Source organism: Trichechus manatus, unplaced genomic scaffold (assembly GCF_000243295.1).
Source record: "Trichechus manatus latirostris isolate Lorelei unplaced genomic scaffold, TriManLat1.0 scaffold00059, whole genome shotgun sequence".
In the NCBI taxonomy this organism is placed as follows: Eukaryota; Metazoa; Chordata; class Mammalia; order Sirenia; family Trichechidae; genus Trichechus; species Trichechus manatus.
This window is the reverse complement of record NW_004443995.1, coordinates 6,409,352-6,424,121: the sequence shown is the minus strand read 5'-3', so window position 1 is coordinate 6,424,121 and position 14,770 is coordinate 6,409,352. Positions and strand designations below refer to the sequence as shown.

The window sequence follows — 14,770 nt, the reverse complement described above, 5'->3', positions numbered from 1 at the left end:
GTCACTTCCTCAGAAGTCTTCTCTAAACATTCCATCTATATTGTACTCCCTATAAAATCTTCTCCTCCTCATTTTCATAATATTATCTACCTTTGTTTTTCTCTAAGCATTTATTACTATATGAATTACCTTATTTATTTGTTTACTTCTTTATTATTTGTTCTTGCCCCCATGACAGCAGAAGCTTATTCATAGCTACATCCTCAGGCTCCACAACAGTGCCTGGCACATAAAAGACAATTAGTAAATAGGTACAGAATAAATGCTAAACATGAGTACTATAAAATCTTCCCCCAAATCAATTCTTTTTTGCCCTTTCTTTACATCTAAAACCTTAATTTTCCTAAGATTGAATTCAGTCTTCTTTCCCTCTAAGGAATATTCCCAAAATCTATCCTATACACACTGTTTCTTTATTTTTATGTCAATCCTCTACCTAACATTTACTGTATATACAGTATGTTATATTTGCTTATACAGTACCTTATAAATATTCTATCACACGTCTATGACTATTACTCTATTCTCCCAACCAGACCACACATTGTTTGAGGAAGCACATTTTTTACTAATTCTTCTTTTTTAACCAGCCACAGAATCTAAGATAGGACTATTCAGGTAAGCAGTGCTCAATACATATCTGATAAATGGACAGTTTGTGAAAATACTTCAAACCAAATATTCTCAAGTATCTAAACTTATCTAAGCCATTAAAAGCAAAACCCTATAGCTTCTAGCTTCGACTTAACAACATCACAAATTTAAGTCTGAAATATTTTCACTCCATAATACAAAATGATTACAGTCTAACCTTACTTATTTAGAAGGATATAATAAAAATTAAAATGTATGTAAAGTATTTAATAATACTTCCATAGAAGAAGAGAGGTATATCCCTTTTTCCTTCAAAATTTATAAAATTCTTTTTAATCCAGTTATCTCAGACAGTCCTGACTACATGCCTATTTATTTTTAATTATACACACAAAGATGATCTTTCCTTTCATTATGAAAAATATAAAGATGGCTTCACAAATTAACTAATAAGATATCTAAATGAATTTTTTTTTTTTTTTGCTTTTCTAAGGAACAAATTATTTTCATCTGTATGCTTATTTTCCTGGATATACAAATTACACAGTAGTTAGCAACTGCAATTTTATCTAATAGTTTTCCAAACAAAGAATGAAAAGTAAATTAAAGTTTTAATTATAATAAGCATCCTCAAAATACTGTGTTTGCTGTAAAGCATACTAAGTCTCTAAATGTAGCACAAAATGATTCACATATTTTAATATTAGGAGTAAAAAAACAAAATATGTATAATTCATACCTACAGTGCAAGAAAGAAAAAGCTTGTGTCAGCTTTAGAAAACAAACAGCCCTATCAAGTGACCAAATAGAAAAGATTCACACTAGAGGCTCAATAAATAACAGTAATGATGACAACCATCTCCCATAACTACATTACAGCCCATTGTCCACATCTGATTATACTAGACTAGACCTTGGGTAAACACATACAGACATGTTCACCAAGAGTTTTCCAATATTACTGCTATGCTTCCTGGGCTTTCTGTGACTCCCATTAGCAGCAACTGTCAGATGTTCTCTGCTAAACATCTTCCCGGTTGATGGAAAAAGAAAGTTACCACTTTTCTGCATCCTAACAATTGAGAATGTAGAAGTAATGTTCTTGAATTGGTAATCCTTCTAACATTATAATTTCTTTAGAATTAACAACAGAAATGATCACAAACCAGAACTGAGTTGGGTGGGGAACTGTTTCCAAAGTCTTCCTTCAGTAATATGAGAAACAGTAAAATCTCACATCTTACACTATCGTCTTCATAAACTAATAAAGCCTTTATACTTATACTGTGGAATTATTACCTACCTCTTCACTCTACCCACCTGCCTCCTTGCTCCTTCCTCCTCTACCCACACACCCCAGGCATATTCAATATCGTTATACTCGCATAACAAAAATCCTTATATTAAGATCTCTACTCCTTTCTAACATTTCCAGTAACAACTCTGAATAACAAGTTGCAAAGAGTCTAACATCATAAAATACATAAATCTTAGAAAGAACAGACTGGTGACCAACAAGAGCATTAAATTAACATTTTTTTTTTAATTTTTCAATGGGTTTCATACATATTTAAGGCCGATCTAGTTCCTTCTCAGTTTATAACCAGCCCAGGTGGTGCCCACTTCTTCTGGAAGTTGATACCCTTAGTCAGGGAGACTACAATGTACCCTCACAGTTTACTAAAATTAGAATGGAAATACAATACTCCATACAGTTATTTCTCCCTGAGAATATATCAGCTTAGTAATTTAACATAATTGCCAGATTTACTATAAATGTCACAGCCCATTTTCCCAGACTATTTTGCACTATAACCCCTACTTGAGGATTTTAAAACAATAACTCATGGTAATACCAACTCTAGAATGGAAGCTGCAGCATGTTGTAGATGAAAGAATTTTTTAGAACTACGAAAGAATTTATTCTCAAGAAATGCATATAAAGAGAGAGAAGATTATCATAAGCAGAAAAGCAAAAACACTGAGGAAAATGGTTCTGCTCACTCACTTGGAATTCAGTTTAGGATTTCTCTGTTTATAAAATGTGAGTCAAAATCGACTTGACGGCAACGGGTTTTTTATGTTCCTATGACTGCCTCTGCCCCTTCACGGCCAGTGGCATTTCCTTAGCATTTCCTAGAAACCCACCCTTTTAGATTCTACCCTGACCACCTTGTTTAAAATTATAACATCCCTTGCTCTAAATAGTCCCTATTCTCCCTACTAGTTTTAACTTTTTCATAGCATTTATCACCTTCAGATATAACATAAACTTATTTATTTCTTTACTGAATATTTTTACCACTTAGAATAACTTGTACAAGGATGGTGAGTCTATTTTACCCTCTGTTGCATCCCCAGAACATGGATCCGTATGTAGCTGGTGAGCATAAATATATGCTGAATAAATGAATCAAGTGAATGATCTTCATCTTCATTTTATTTTCATTTAACTCTTCTCAGAGTTTGGCTTCTTCCCTTTTTCTCCCACCCCTAATTTGCCTCCCTTTTTTCCTCTAGCCATTTGCATTTAATATAGTAAAGTATTATATGAACTGTTGTAGTTTAAGAAAACAACAACTGTATAAGATTATGAAGCTTCAATACAAATATAAGCAGATCCTACAGGCATGCTGGGTCCAACCTACCTATTCCCAAAGATATATACATTTGGCCTTGCTGAGAAACGGCAAGCAACACATTCCACACTGCCAAACAATTAAAGCCCTGTAAGCTAGTGGATTTAGCATTTTTAGGTGGCAAAGAAGCACAATTCAAATGCAGCACCATTGTTTTACGTCAATCAGAAAATTTAAAAAAGAAAAACAACACACACACTTTTTAAAGAAAAAACTTTACCTGGTGACTACAGAAAAAAAGTATGATGGGAAAATCATTTCCATATAAAACTGCATATAAAGTTACCAAAACAAGCCTCCAAATGCAGAGTCTGTTAAAGGAAGTATGTTATATTAACTATAAACTGAGATAAAGCTAGAAAATTAAAAGTAAATAATTTACCTACATGATGAAAATAAATAATCCTAATTAAGGGAAGAAAATTCTAGTCCTCTTTGATAAACCATTAAATTTTCTCAAAATTATGAACATTAATTTCAATAGTCTAATTTTGAAGAGGAAAGAACAGCACACACCTAATTCCAAACCGGCCAATAAACTTCTATATCGATTCAATCCAGGGCTAGGGTAGAGATTAAAGTCTCTTCTCAATAAATCTTTGGAACAATGACCTCTGAATCTTCCCTCCAAAAAAGATCATATCAAAACAACTGTTTATAACATTTAATTAGGGTTTTTGTATAAAGTATCTTACTCACATGTACAGTACTTTTAAAACTTCAGCTGGAGTGCACATGGCTCTTTAAGGAGCACTTTAGCATTTCCAAGAGAATCTCTCTGCTTCAATTCCAATTTTGTCTTCTTTGGTACAGGTAAGATTACATTCTAGTCACAGTGTTTACTGAACTTCAACAAATACTTTTATCTTTTTACCAAAACATAACTCAGATCCAAAAAATCACGAAAACGGCCAAGGGAGTCAGAATGAAATAAAATGGTTTCTTCCCTCCTTCCTTCCCTCTTCATTCCACTTTCTTTTTTCCTTTCTTTCTCCTTTTCCACTTCCTTTCCATTGACTCTTCTACTCATTCTACAAATATTCATTAGGAATTTATGATATTTAGAAAAGGAAGAAAAAGGCTGAAGCAGCTAAATGAATGGTCAGAAAGCAGAAGCGCAAATCTAAGCCACTGAACAGGGAAGAGATAGACAAGTGACTAGTACTGGAAACATTGTTTTTTACGAGGGTTATTTACATATTCAGATACAAGTCTGAGTTATTGTTATAATAAGGAGATACAGACTATCCCCAGAGGAAAATTAAGCAATGTGCTCAGCAGTATGTCGGATAATCTTCCCTTTCTGTACTTTTCCAGGATAGGGTAATAGATGTTCCCAAAATGTATTTTTATTAAGCTAAATTCAGCACTACAGTTGTAGGTCATTTTATTAATTACTAACATGTTTTAAAAATAATAAAGTACAAGATGATAATTTAAATCTTAAAAATTTTAATAAATATTATACCTTTAAATTAGGTTCCACAGTCCACCACGGAAACCCTAGTGGTTAGGAGTTTGGCTGCTAACCAAAAGGCTGGCAGTTAGAATCCACCAGGTGCTCCTTGGAAGCTATGGGGCAGTTCTCCTCTGTTCAACAGGGTCGCTATGAGTCAGAATCGACTCCACGACAATGGGTTTGTTTTTTTACAGTCCACAACTTCCCTGATTTTTACTATCAGAAGGTCAAAAAGTTTTATCAGCCAGCGGTATCATATGTTTTACTTTAAAATATAAATGAATCATGTTTTTTATTTTAAAATATAAAAGAAATAGAAATAAAAGGAGAAACTAAGAAAAAAAGTAAGCAAGAAGAAAGACAGGACGCTCGTTAGGATTCCTTGACAATTTTAAGCTACAAGAATTTTACTGGTAGGGAATTTGCACTAATTTTTCCGAATTCTACACTGTAAGAACAAAAGTGGATCACTTAAATATATGAAATATGCAGGATGAACATATTTATCCAACGCATCATTTCCATTAAGAGATACAAGTTAAACAAGTTAAGTTATATGGCAGAAGCCTCTAACCATCAACAAATCATTATAAATTTTACTGAGTAAGGTCTAATAAAGCAGGTGCTTTGTTCACAGCTGCCTAGTACAACATCAGAAGCTTAAAATGTTCTAAAAAATTATTTGTTGGATGAATGACAGGTCGATCAGCAGGAAGAATGGAGGCTACGTAGCAGCTATATCTATTTCTGCTGCCAAAATTAACCAATATCAAGTTACTAAATTTTTTGGAAGTGATGTCACCAAAGCCTCTACCAATACCAAGAATAAGAAGGCTAAAAAATAAACTAAAATCCCTTCTTTATCCAAATGAAAAAAAACTAATAAGAGAAGATTCATTGACAAATAATTGATTTTTTTTTTTAATGTAAGCAACAGTTCTATTGGAAATTGCTAAGTTAAATATATAATTAAACTGTAATTAAATACATTTTTAACGGGAAGAAAAAAGGAACTAATATAAAGCCAAATCAAATACAAAAATAAATCACTTGAAGCTCAATGAATATAATAACGGGACCTACTATATTTGAATTTAGTATAACAGTTATGTCACTTTGAGGACTAAGGTACACCTGACCAAAGTCATGGTATTTTCAATCATCTTATATGCATGCAAAAGCTGCACAATGAACAAGGAAGACTGAAGAAGAACTGATGTCTTTGAATTATGGTGTTGGTAAAGAATACTGAATATACCATGGACTGTCAGAAGAAGGAACAAATCTGTCGTGGAGGAGGTACAGCCAGAATGCCACTTAGAAGCAAGGACGGCAAGACTTGGTCTCACATACTCTGGACACGTTATCATGAGGGAACAGTCCATGGAGAAGGACATCATGCTTGGTAAGGTAGAGGGTCAGAGATAAAGATGAAGACTCTCAATGAGATGGATTGACACAGCGGCTACAACAATGAGCTCAAGTATAACAACGATCATGAGGATGGTGCAAGACTGGGCAGTGTTTCATTCCGTTGTATATAGGGTCGCTATGAGTCGGAACCAACTCAATGGCACATAACAACAACATAATACTAAAATCTCAGATTCCATACAAGAGAGGCAAATGAAATGATGACAACTATACATTATTGTCTATTAACATGCTGACACATTCTCATGGAACAGTCTGAAAGAAGGCTTTAACGTCTTTAGAAGAATCTGAAACTATTTAAAGAAACCTGTCTTTCAAAAAGAATAAAACTGCTTTAGATCAATTACTTACATATTTAAAGAGAGATGATAATTTTAATGATTCAATATATCACAGAACATCCAAAAACAAAATTATCATTCAGGAATCACAATGTTGTTGCTCACAAGATGTGGTAATTTAATTTTTTAAAAACTTAAATCCTTTATTATACGTATGTATGTTTTCCTTTCTCTTGGTAAAAATCCTCAAAAAAACATCACTCAGTAATTACTGATTATTTTAGCTCTATAAAGTAAATTTGTTTAAAGTATAATGGTGTTTACATGAAAAGTACCAATAACTGAAATCAAAACTATCCAAACAACGTATTTACAGGAAAGTATCTTATCAATTAAACACATAAGTTAAGAGGAACATTTCTATCAAACTACAATTACTTATGTCTGACCTAAGTAATTGATTTGCTAAAGATACCCATCGAGTCCAATAAACCTTATGTTACATATAGTCTCAGTCTGTAAAGGGTCTTCATGTTATTTACACTAACAAAACATTAATCAAAGGCCAAATTTATAGCAGCTGCTCTATAAATGAGGTCAAGGCAGGTCACTTACTTAATAAGGAAAAAAAAAAAAAGGTTGGTTTCGGCAGTGAAAAGAAAAACACTGTTACTACTCTTCCTGCCCCTGCAATTAAAGTCCAGTAGCTAAACACTCCGAATTACTTCACAAATCTATTCTTACATAAACTCATTTAACCTTTAGATACTGAGGGTGTATTAGAGGAATGCAAAATCCACTGATTTAGAAAAATAAACCTCTGAACTGTTCCTTAAAAATATAATTTTCCCCTAAATTAATAACAAAAATTATGAATCTCCACAATTTTATTAATAAATCTGAGTTTCATTTCTATCACTGTTTATTTCAAATATTCACTTAAAACATAAAGGCTGAGTACTTTCTATAGGTTAAGAACTGAGGCAAAGAAGACAGGTCCTAACCATGGAAGGCTCACAAATGCAAACGGAGTTAAGATAACCATAAGAAATCACAGAAAGGATACTACAAAATCTCTTACCAGACATAACGTAAGAATAAATAAGTAATTCAAATAATTGCTTCCCCAATAATATATAATAACAATCTACAATTCTGGATAAGGATATTTGAGAATAACTTGAAAGTTCATTAGGTCACAAAATGTGGAAACAATTATTTAAATATGTAAATATTTTATTATTTGAATTTCCATTTCTCTTGGTAAAAATGCTCAAAGAAATATCACTTGATCACTGTCAGGATTATCTCTATTAAATGAATTTATTTCTAAAATGGAATGTTAAATAACTGTAAACATATTCACACATATACATGAAAATATCAATAACTGAATCAAAACAATGTATTTACACAGAAAATATCACACCAATTAAACACAAATATTTACTGACTTCGCCAGACATTTCTCTAGGAGCCAGGGATACAACCATAAACAAGACACAGGGACACTACCCTCAAACATTTTACCAAAAGATATAGACAATAAAGGTAAATATTAGAAAGGAATAAGAGTTATGATAAAAACAAATTTTTTTTTTAAACCAGTGACCTCTGCAACAGGTTTCAGGAAAGAATTCTTTGAGAAGATGACATCTGAATCAGGACATACATGATAAAGAATCAGACATGTAAAGAACTGGGGGAGGATCTTTCAGATATGGAGGAGTGAAGAGATTAACAAATCCTATTCCAGAAAAACAAGTATAGAACTGGACAAATTTGTCAATAACAAACATTTCAGGATTCAGAAAATTCACTACCAACAAAATTGGTAATTTTGTTCACAAAAATATGCTAAACTTCCAAGAAGAACAGTGGAGTCTGTGGCAATGTAATACAGGGAAGCTCCATCCCCAACCATGTTCTGTAGGTACAGTAATTCTACCATACATGGCATGGCCTGTGCTTTTCTATCTCGCCTCTTCTTTGGCTCCCTACACATACGTTGGTATGCTGGATGTTGTCCCACATCCAGCATTGTTCTGTAAAACAAGTGGCACCATCCCTGACAGAGATGGCTCACTTGATTTGGAGGGGAGGGCATAAAATGTTTGCCAAGTGGAAAATAGGAAAAGCCTATAGCTCTCCTAGCATAAGGTTGCAGTTGCAGTAAGGGTGAACAGGAGGCCATAAAACGAATCAGAAATTCAAAAGAGAGATTCTGAATATGAGATAGTATTGAAGCTTAAAAAGTATCCCACACATCTGTGGCTGACTGGGCACCTGAGTGCACATGCAATACAGACTTGAGAAACCCAATGGAAGTAGAAACCAGGACAGAGTTGAAAACTGTCAAAATCTGAATGTGTTTATTAAACTGAACACAGATCTAACAGCTGTATATGATCAAAAGGTTTCAACAACACCTCTGATTAATCATTGGGTATGCAGGCACAGGGGTAATCCCTAAAAAGACAGCTTAAAAAATAAAAATTAGAATTAAAAATAAATAAATAAACAGAAAAATTAGCAACCACACACCGTGGGGGTGACAAGTTCTGCTAATTAAGAACAGACAACTTACTCTAAACAAAAATCAGTAGCAAAAACCCTTATACAAAAAAGAGATAGAAAATTAGAATCCAGAATTATATTAAATTGTCTCGTTTTAAACATAAGACCAAATAAAACAAAACAAAATTTCCCCCAAAAAAGAAACAAAACAGTCAATGGAAACTATCTCTGAGTAGCCCCAGATACTGAATTTCGGAGAAAAATACTTCAAGGCAACTACTATAAATAAGTTCAAAGAATTTCATGTAATCATACTTTAAAAATAAAAGGACAATATGAAGACAATGACTACACAAGTAGAGAATATAAATAAAGATAAAGAATTTTTTAAATAGAACCAAATGAAAATTCTGAAATTTAAAAAGATAATAAACAGAAAAATTCCAGCTACACTCTCCAGCAAATTTAAGATGTCAGAAGAAAGAAATAAGGGAACTCGAGGACAGAGCAATAGAAGTTATCCACTTGAACAACAGAAGAAAAAAGACTGAATGAAACAGAACAGTGCCTCAGAGACTTGTGGGACAACATCAAGCATATCAATACCTGTGCAGTGGGAGTCAAAAAAGAAGGGAAGCATAGAAAAGCACAGAAAAAAAAAATGAAAAAAATAATGACGACTGAAATTTTTCCAATTTTCATTAAAAGCATTCATCTACAGATCCAAGAAGCTCAAAACTCTGAATAAGAAAGACATCTTCAAGAACAATGAAGGGTCTAAGTTTTCCTCTGCTTGCAAGCTAACAAGTTAGCCTGCCTGCCACAATGTCATGAATGTTGACAGAATATATGAGAGTCGTGGGTAATTCTTAACAGTGCAAGATTGAACGCTTGTCCTCTAAAATCAGGAACGAGGCAAGGGAATCCACTCTTACTGCTCCTATTCAGTAACATATTGGAGGTTCTAACAAACACGATAAGGCGTGGAAAAACAATAAATGGTATCTAGGTTAAAAAGGAAGAAGTAAAATTATCTTTTTTTGTTTTGCTGTCAACATGATCTTGCGTGTAGAAAACGCCAACGAATCTTTAAAAAAAGAAAAAAAACCTAGAATAAATGAGTTTAGCAAGGTTCAGGTATAAGATCAATATACAAAAGTCAATTTTGTTTATATATACTACGAATGAATGGGAGCCCTGGTTGGTAGTGTTTAAAAGCTCAGCTGCTAACCAAAAAGACAGCAGTTCAAATCCACCAGCCACTCTTTGGAAACCCTATAGGAAAGTTCTACTTTGTCCTACAGGGTCGCTATGAGTCAGAAACGACTCAACATCACCTAACAACAAAAACAACAACCAATGAATAATCTGAAAATACAATGAAGAAAGCAATTCCATTTAAAAAAGCTTAAAAAGTTGTAAAACACAAGGAATACTCTTAACAAAAGAAATGCAATATTTGTACAGTGAAAACTTTGCTTATAAGAAAGATTTAAGTACATGGAGAGGCATTTCATGTTTGTAAATTAGAAGACAAAAGATGTGTAAAATGATAATTCTCCACCAACTGATATATAGATGAATACAATCCCTATCATAATCCCAGCAGGATTTTTTTGTAAAAATAAATTTTTCTTCGTAAAAATTTACATGGAAATGTAAAGGACCTAGACTAGACAAAACCATTTTTAAAAGCAACAACATATTACTTGGAAATTATCCAACTTCAAAACTTACTACAAAGTTATAAGATTAAAGAGACTGTACTATTGGCAAAGATACAGAGATCAATAGAACAAAATTGCGAGTGCAGAAACAAACTCTTACGTTTATGGTCAACTGATTTTCTATAAAGGTGATAATTCAGTGGGAAAAGGGTGGTCTTTTCAACAAATTGTGCTGGGACAACTGGATATCTATGTGCAAAAATTTAAGTTATAACCTTACACCATACAGAAAAATTTACTCAAAATGAATCACATATCTAAATGTAATAGCTAAAAACATTAAAACTCTAAGAGAAAACAGGAGAAAATCTCTAGGACGTTGGATTAGGCTAAAACTTCTTGGATTTGTTACCAATAGTATGATGCATAAAAGAAAAAAAAGATAAACTGGCATTTATCAAAATTAAAAGCTTTGTACTTCAAAAGAAACTATCAAGAAAGTGAAAAGACAACCCACAGACTGTGAGAATATATATGCAGATCATTTATATGATAACGGATTTGTATCCAAAATATATAAAGAACTATTACAATTCAATAAGAAATCATACAGCCAAATTAAAAAATAGGCAAAAGATGTGACTTGACATTTTTCCAAAGAAGACATATGAATGAATAGCCAATAAGCACATGGAAAGATACTCAACATCATTAGTAATTAGGGAAATGCAAATAAAACCACAATGAGATACCACTACACAAGCACTAGAATGGCTGTAATCAAACAAGTCTAACAATATCATTGTTGGCTATGATGTGGACAAGTCACTGTAACAGTCACTACGGAAAACAGTCAGTGTCTTAAAAGGTTAAACATACATGAACCAATTGACCGAGAAGTTCTACTCCTAGGAATCTTCGCAAGAGAATATGTTAAATAGGCCGTGGCTACTTATATTTCCAGACTGGCTGTTGCCTAGGCCTGGCATGCGTTTCTATAAACGTCCCTGTGATGGTTAATAGTGCATGTCAACTTGGCTGGGCCATAATTCTCAGTGTTTATATGTGATCACTCCCATGACTGAATATGCTGTGACTGGCCAATCAGTTTAAAGGGCATTTCCTTGGGGGTGTGGCCCGTATTCAAATATAAGCAGACATTCTAGCTTTTTGCTCACTCTGGATCCTGCAACTGCCTCCTGTTTGTCTGACCACCGGTTCTTGGGACTTGAGCTGTCGGTTTATATGCCCATCTTGGGATTCATCAATCTTCACAGCCTGTGAGCAGAGCCCTGCTCTCTAACCTGCTGATCTTGGATTCACCAGCCCCTGCAGCTACATGAATCAGGAGAAGCCTTACTGTATTGCCTGCCAATGTCGGGATTTGTCGAAACTCACAGCCTGTGAGCAAGAGCCCTGCTTTCTGACCTGCCAATCTTGGGTTCGCCAGTCCCCAGGGCTACATGAATTGGGAGAAGCCTCTATCCTGATCCACGGACTTGGGACGTTCCAGCCTGTACAATCGCGTGAGCCATTTCTTCGAAATAAATCTCTCTCTATATATATTATTATATGCTTTACTGGTTTTGCTTCTCTAGAGAACCCAGCCTAAGATAGTCCCTGTTATGAACTGTGTCCCCCAAAAATACATGTTGTAAATCCAAACCCCTATATCTGTGGTTATAATCCCACTGGGTTTTCTTTATTATGTTAATCAGCCAGTATTAGTGTAGGGTGTGTCTTAAATCAATTTCTTTGTGGAGTGGCTGGTGGGCTTGAACAGCAAACCTTTCAGTTAGCAGCTGAGTGCTTACCACTGCACAACCAAGACTCCTTCTTTAAACAAATAAACCCTATAAATTATAGAATATCTGTATTTGCATTACATAAAGTAAGTACATATTCAATCAACGGCTCCTTCCATCTCTTTCTTTTTCTAGATATAAACTTTAATAGTATCCTATACATTAGTGTTATAATTCAGCCACAGACCTATTTATTTTTTGATGAATAAGCATTTTGAAATTTTTGCAAAAAGTAAGATTAAAGAATTGGTCATTCATTCACTGAGCAATATTTACTGATTGCCTACCGCATGCCAAACTCAAGGTTACAATTTAGACCTATTTCTCATACACATCACAGCAGTAGCCTTGCTACTGTTCTTCTTGCTTCCGATCAGGTCTCCCCTTGTTCAAACTTATCCCAAGCATTTCTGCTAGTTACCTTTCCAAATCCCAAACATCACAATGACACTCCTTTTCCTTAAAATCTTCCAAAGATTTACATCCCTCTCAAAGCTGAAAAATACTGCATTGGGCTTTTTGAAGTTGTCAAGGACTTCATTTTACTTGGAGCCACAATCAGTGTCCATGGAAGCAGCACTCAAGAAATCCAATGAGGTATAGCATAGGGCAAATATGCTGTAAATGACCTCTTTAAAGTGTTAAAAAGCAAAGATGTCACTTTAAAGACTAAGGTGCACCTGACCCAACCCATGGTATTTTCATTCACCTCATATGTATGCAAAACCTGGACAATGAATAAGGAAAACAAAAAAAGAATTAATGCCTTTGAATTATGGCGTTGGTGAAGAATACTGAATATACCATGGACGGCCAGAAGAACAAACAAATCTGTTTTGGAAGACTACAGCATGTTCCTTAGATTCAAGGATGGTGAGACTCAGGAGGGATCAGCCCCTTTTGAATTGTGCCCCCTCAAAATATGTGTCAACTTGATTAGGCCATGACTCCCAGTAGTGTGTGGCTGTCCTCCATTTTGTGACTGTAACTTCCCTGTGTTGTAAATCCTAATCTCTGCCTGTGGTTAATGAGGAAAGATTAGATTATGTTAAAGAGGATTAGGGTGGGATTGTAATACCCTTACTAAGGTCACATCCCTGATCCAATGTAAAGGGAGTTTCCTTGGGGTGTGGCCTGCACCACCTTCTATCTTACACGAGATAAAAGGAAAGAGAAGCAAGCAGAGGGGGGGACCTCATACCACCAAAAAAGCAGCACTGGGAGCAAACCTCGTCCTTTGGACCCGGGGTCCCTGCACCTGAGAAGCTCCACGACCAGGGGAAAACTGATGACAAGGACCTTCCTACAGAAGCAACAGAGAGAGAAAGCCTTCCCCTGGAGCTGATGATGCCCTGAATTTGGACTTGTAGCCTACTAGACTGTGAGAGAATAAATTTCTCTTTGTTAAAGCCATCCACTTGTGGTATTTCTGTTACAGAAGCACGAGATGACTAAGACAGAGATGATATTTGGTAAAGTTGAGGGTCAGCGAAAAAGAGGAAGACCCTCTATGAGATGCACTGCCACAGTGGCTACAACAATGGGCTCAAACACAGCAATGACTGTGAGGATGACTGGGCAGTGTTTCACCCTGTTTTACACAGGGTCGCTATGAGTCACAACAGACTCAACAGCACCTAACAACAACACGTCAGATACCCAATTATATGTCAACAATCATACACATGCACAGACACACACATACCACGAAGGTCTTAAATACTTTCCCACATTACAGTGTCTTCAGATAATCTGTATCCTCTGTTTGGGATGTTTTTCATAAAACTAGTTTTCAAAAACCCTCCATTTCATCCGCAACTCCCACTTTTCCACTGTCTACATGACTAACCCTACTCATCCTTCAAAATACACCCAAAAAAATTAGGTCTCCTGGGGAAGTTTTACCTGATTCTGCCATACTAAATTAAGGACTCTTTCTCTGTGCTACATTAGTACTCTGGTGTCATGGATTGAATTATGTCCCCCAAAGAATGCATGTGTCAACTTGGCTAGGCCATGATTCCCAGTGTTCTGTGGTTGTGCTCCATTTTGTGTGTGTAATTTTATGTTAAAGAGGATTGGGGTGGGACTGTAACACCACCTTTGTCCAGGTCATATCCCTGACTGTCTTAGTCATCTGGTGCTGCTGTAACAGAAATACCACAAGTGGATGGCTTTAACAAAGAGAAGTTTATTCTCTCACAGTCCAGTAGGCTCTAAGTCTAAATTCAGGAAGTCAGCTCCAGGGGAACGCTTTCTCTGTCAGCTCTGGAGAAAGGTCCGTGTCATCAATCTTCCCTTGGTCTAGGAGCTTCTCTGAGCAGGAATCTCAGGTCCTAAGGACTCGCTCTGCTCCCGGCATTGTTTTCTTGGT

The 14,770-nt window shown here is 35.1% G+C and overlaps 1 protein-coding gene across 6 annotated transcripts in view; it reads right to left on the bottom strand.

The window, feature by feature from the left end:
* Window positions 1–14,770, bottom strand: part of LRBA (LPS responsive beige-like anchor protein) — an 840,314-nt gene that overhangs the window by 529,814 nt on the left and 295,730 nt on the right. The window contains exon 1 of one of the 6 annotated variants that reach the window (XM_023733558.1): window positions 130–5,628. The exons of the other annotated variants lie outside the window; for them this stretch is intronic. The gene's annotated coding sequence lies outside the window, so the exon portion shown is untranslated. Of the gene's footprint in view, window positions 1–129; window positions 5,629–14,770 lie in introns of those variants that run through there. 6 annotated transcript variants of the gene reach the window in all.